Source organism: Aptenodytes forsteri, unplaced genomic scaffold, assembly GCF_000699145.1.
Source record: "Aptenodytes forsteri isolate BGI_AS27 unplaced genomic scaffold, ASM69914v1 Scaffold66, whole genome shotgun sequence".
Classification (NCBI taxonomy): domain Eukaryota; kingdom Metazoa; phylum Chordata; class Aves; order Sphenisciformes; family Spheniscidae; genus Aptenodytes; species Aptenodytes forsteri.
The window spans coordinates 1,678,681-1,684,680 of NW_008795131.1; positions in this window are offsets into that span (position 1 = coordinate 1,678,681).

Consider the following 6,000-nt stretch of genomic DNA (forward strand, 5'->3'; position numbering starts at 1 on the left):
CAAAAACTAACCAAACCATTATGAAACAGAGGAGGACTCATAAAAGAGCAGTAAAAATCACCAAGAGACCAGAGATACGTTCCTGTGAGGAAAGTTTCTTGGAAAGGAGATAAATAAATGGGGACACAGTGAAAGAATACAAAATAATGAATGATCTAGAGATGTTGTTATTCTTTTCCCATAACACAAGAACAAATATGCTCTGTGAAATTTTAAAGGTTGAATAGTCAAAATCAATGAAATAAATGTTTCTCTTACACTGTCTGAGTCAACTCCAGACTTCACAGTTATTGTTACTGAGGCTAAAGGCTTAACAAGATCCCAAATTTGACATTTATTTAGATAACAGATGAACTTTGCACAAAGTAAGAGATAGTGGTTATAGAGAATATATGTTTCAAAGGTCAGATGTATAATAATGTATAACAATAATAATCTTGAAATCAGAAAGTTTTTGTTCTTGACTTTGACAGCAACAACAGGAGGAAAGAAATCTGGTGCTGCAAATCCATCTGGCTGGATTTACAAAGAGAATCAGGAAAAGTATCTGAGAGAGAAAATAGGCAGATGTTCCTAAACTACAGATAGGAGCCCTGGAAAGAGAGGAAAGAATAGGAGGAACTTGGGCATCCTCTTGAAAAGTGGCTGGACAGAAAGGAACTAAGGATAAGAAAGTTTGTCTTATAGACAGCTGGCCCAATATTTCAAGTGCTGGACCTGTGCAGCTGTGTTGGGCAAGAAAAGGTAAATTGTTTTATCTTCTTTCCTTGTTATGTATCACTAAAGCACTTAGACTTAACAGCCTTTAATGCGCAAGTACAACGTGCATATACAAGTATCCTTAAGCCGACAGGGTTTTCAACCATGGGTTTCCATTTGAGCATGTGCACTGCTGCTGTGGTTGCGTTTGAAGTACAGTTGTGTTAAAGTGCTTCTGTGAAATTGGGCCAGAGTGCACAGCCTTTGCCAGGGAAAGTCTGTCATGCTTGGCCTGTGATGCATCCAAAGACTGTGGTCAGAGAACATTCATGAGTCATTGAAGTTGAAAAGTGGTACGCTGGAGGGGTTGGTTGCAAATTATTAGGAAAATTGGAAATCAAAGACATAGAAAATTGAGCCAGCCTTTGAAAGATAATTTTCATCAATACCTATAATTTTTCTGCGTTTAGTAAGATACTGAAACATTCACTATTCTTAAAGAGAAGCAATTAGTATATTTACATACAGACTGCCCTTCGCTGCTAACACTGTTAGATGAAGTTTTGGGTTGTTTGACGTCAGTTCTTTTACTGGGGTCAGGATTTCTCACAGTGCTCCTTTCTCATAGGGTACTACAGCAGTATATTTCAACAAAATCTTCAAGCATCCAGCTGCTTTATTTGAAATAGTAGCACCATCTAGAGGGCTAGTAATTCTTGTTTCTTTTGTTAACATCATTCAGGACAAATGTAGTTTTATTTTCATAGAGTTTGTAGGGTATAACCAGAGAAACTTGCCAAAGGATTTGAAAGAATTGCTTGAAAAAAATCGGAATTTAAACCCAACAAGCTTTGTCTCTGGTGGACTAGGAAAGCACAAAAGATGTTTAAAGTAGGCATGTTTGATTTCATACCATTACAAAGGTGTATCTCTAAACACTTGGTAGCAGTCTCTATAGGTTGCACTCAAGACTTCATTATGCTCCACGCTGGACATGGCAAGAGACAGTCCACATGTAAAACAAGTACAGCTAAGTAAACAAGACAGGCTGAGACAGTGAAAAACTATTAAGAATAAATGTAGAAAGCAGCTGACCAGAAAAACATAGTTGATTGTCTCCATGCCTTTGTGGGCCAGGGCAAATTTATGCTTGAAAGCACACCAGGATCACGATGTAACTGGAAAACATTCATGAAATTTCTGTATTCCCCACGAGGGATCCATTTCTTATAATTATCAGCCTGGGTAGAGACCTAATCCATTGCTTAAATTCCACCTTGATTTACATCAAGTGCTTGTTCAGAAGGGTTGATCAGCTGCCCTGGGTAACCTGAACAGAATATAGACGTCTGCCTTCCTGTCCCTTTCAGCTCCAACAAGATTACAAAGACTGCAAGGGACTTCTTAATAAAAAACTGAAATGCTAGAATTCAGAGTGAAAAGATACATCAGTATAATTGCTGTGGTTGAAAATGTAAATGCCCTGTATTTGTGGGATAGGGTGGTGCTGGTGGGTTTTTCGGTTGCATTTTTTAAATCCCTTAGTCTTCTCTGAGAAGCAAACAAAATTATCGCACTTTTCTAGAGTGAGTTATGACTAACCTCTCAGAATTTCCAGCTGTATCATCACTGAGTTACTGCAATGGGCAGAAATTTGTTTCCCACAGATGGGGAGGTATAGCTTGGCAGTGACTCTAACCAGGTGTCACAAACATTTATTCAGACTTAGCTGGCCAGGGCTCTGTTTGACACAGTTTACTTCCTTCACCTTCATTCCACCTAGGTGCATAGAATTGTTTTTGGAAATCAGGGTGTGTCTCTGTTCAGGCAGAGTGGGTGGGATGCCTACAGGGGACATACTTGTTCTGAATGGACAGAGAGCACAAAGACTCACTCTCACAGTGGAGGGCTGCAACTAACCCCCAGGGAAGAGAGATGGCTTGTCAGGAAGTATTTGTGCTTTAAGAATAGCTTTGCTAGGACCAGCACCTTTCTTTTCCTACTGCTAGACACCTCCACTGGCTGAGGAGGAGCATGGCTTTGCAATAAATTACCTTTACTTGGGTTGTTTTGTGGAGGTTCTGCTCACCTTAGCAGACATATTTTGCATGGTCTTGCAGAATCCATGTCTTGAGCACTTGGGGAGTTTTTTATTTGAAGTTCGCGTAATTATTTCACACTGAACATGGTTAGAAACAGCACATGGTTCCCATGCTATTCCTTGAGGCTTGCAGGTGGTAAAAATCTGTTCTCTCTCAGTTATTAGTCACGTTAATTTGTGTCCACACTAAGTGCTTAATATGAGATGATCAGGTTCAACAACTGTATATATCCACCAGCTCCCAATAACCTCACTGGCTCAAAAGCAAAAGAAATGAAGGGTGTTGATGTGCTCACCTCCTGGCTGTGGGTGACAACTGTAATTAGCAATGACTGCAAATGTGTGTGGGATGGGAGATAGCAAGAAGAGGTGAGCTGGACAAAGGTGAGTTGGGCTACACTTCACTGGGAGTTGAAAATGGGCTTATGAATGTGTGGAAAAGCAAAAACGCGATCTCAGTATTTTACAGCACTGCCATACCTGAGATGCAACTTGTCTAGTCAGCCATGTAAACTGAACTATTATGTCTTTCAAACTCCAATAATTTCTGAATTAGTTGAGAAAAATAGACATCCTACCTGAAAAACTTGGAGCCACACAGCCTGTTGTTTGTGTGCGGTCATTGTGCCCTCTGCAACAGCTGGCATTGGAGTCTGAATAGCCCTTGTCCTAATTACGCATCAGTGTTAATCCCTTCTCAGGCAGCACATCGGTAGTTTTTAGTGGGGTCCACGGAAGACACCAGGGCCCGCAAGAGGGCCTCCAAGCCATGTACAGTGATGCTGCCTAGTCCTTCTGGGGTACCCCGTAACTGACTTGCCCCAGGAAAGCCCCTCTCCCTCTGACGCCACTGTCTTGCTTTGCTGCCTCTGATCAAATTCATTCTGCAGAATCATATTTACCTTTGCCAAATGCCAGCTAATCCTGTCAATCTTCTGTGGCATCTATATCACATTAGCACATTACTCAGCCATTCATCTTTGCTGGAGTCCTCAGTACTCAGAAATCCACAAGGTGTGTGCCCAGCAAGTGCTGCAGTGCTACAAAACACAGGGGGTCCTGCCAACCCCATAGCCTGAAGGGATAAAGCCAGTGGACTCAGGTTCTGATGCTTGAAGTTTTCAGAACCCCATCAATAGGAATTTTGTACAGTGTTTTTGAACAAACTGTTGTCGTAAACCTTCCAAACTCAAAAAAATCTATGTATGTTAAAAATCCCGGATAACCTGACGTTCAGAGCAACCCATTGTCAGCCAGTGTCTTGGATATTTAACACCAGCCTGCATGTTTTGGTGCATTAGAGAGAATCCTCTTGCAGTGAAGGATACTTCTTATAAGTCTTTCTTGCTCCTTTAGGCAACAGGCATGGATTTACTAGGGCCTGGGAGGAGGGGGTCTTAATTGACGCTGCCAGATGCAGCATAGACATCCTGGGTCTTCTTGATGTGGTTATAGGGCTCTGAAGTGCTTTCCATCACCCACACCATGTAGACTGGGATTACTTCTGACTCTGGAATAGTTTCCACAGGGAAAATATGGACCAAATTTCTCCTACATCAGATGTTAAACTGTACAAAGCACTTCAAAATACATGGTGGAGAGTACCCTATTTCTCTGGGAAGGAGGGGAAATCAGCCAAATGACCTCATTGGACTTCTCTCTTTCTGGTGTGTTTGTGATACTGTGGCAGAGCTACATCACTATTAGTAACGCTTCCTGTTTCAATATGCAGGCAATGAGTGGACATGAGGAGACGTGAACATTTACAGAATCACCGAGGTTTTCAGACTTCATCATCATCCAGAACAGTACTTCTCGGTCATTGTTATAATCAGCCTTTACAATCAACATTTTAGTCACCCAAATGTTGATATGAAAACTCATGTCACCGGGAATTGCCATGTCAGCTGGCTGCTCCACAGCCAGCGAGAGCAACTCCCAATTACAGGAACTGGAAGGAAGCGTCCTACTCACTCGGCCAGTAAGAGCAGTTTTAAGTCATGTCACTAAGTCAAAGTCATTTGTTTCCAAGCTGACATAGTAGGTTTAGCCCAGACAGTTCCTCTTATTCCAAAGGAGAATGCGGATAATGAACCACCTAGAGAAAAGGGATTGTGTCCTCAGTTCCTGTTAGTCAGAGAGGGAAAGCCAAGAGTGTTTAATTGGCATAGAGGAAGACACAAGGAAGACAATGTCCCTCATTACCAGAAAGATGAAAAGTGGAGTTTAGGGCTGGAAATAGGTAGAGGGTTCTCAAGAGACTGATTTGCAAGAACAAATGGAAACAGTTAGCTGTATCTTAGCTAAGCACTGAGTTAACAGAAAATTGAAGCGTTGACAAAGAGAGGAGATGATTTGCATAATAAAAGGGGTTTTAATCAGAATAATGGGTTGAAATTGAGACAGGGAAAATGTATCCTGAAAAGATGATCTTTCTGTGGGGCACATACAACGTGCCCAAAGAGCTGCCTTTGGAAACACTGGAAGATTCATTTGGCCGACATAAGCAAATATATCCAGTGCCATCCTGACTGCAGCAATATGGGACCTGCAGGATTTAGCTCTCTTATTTTGGGGAACCAAAGTATCTGAGGGTTTATTTCAGCTGGTGGATGTTCACCTTCAATTCTGCTTCACTTATTTCCCAGAAAGAGCTTGACAAAATGTGGAAGGGGCCTGCAGGGACTTTATTTTGTTATAGTTAGTGAGTGTCTCATATGCTGCTACAGTTGATGCAAAGTTTAGCTCTCAGTTTAAGACCTGACAGTGAGTGAATTTTTGTTCCCCTCATATTTTTTACAGGTCTAACCAGATCTTTGGAGGGGGAAGGGGAAAGAACTATTCCCCGGATTTAGGTGGATGAGACAGATAAAAATCTTTTCCTTTGAAAAAGGGAGGTTTGATGTTCATAAAATCAAATGACTGGACTATTAGTTCAACCTGAAATTATTATAACATTAAGGTTCCTCGCCAGTTTTGGTGATCACCCTCCAAATACTACTTGAGTCAAACAGTGGCAGTATAGACTTGAGCAAAAAAATGTAGCATGTAGGTGGGGCATGCTTTATTCATGGTGTATTCCTTGAGGCATTTTCATATTGCTTAATTCCTCTGTACTGCTAAGCGTTACCAGAAACTATGCACCACAACTGATGATTTACCGAGGGTACAAACTCATGCTGAAATAGTTGGAGAATAAC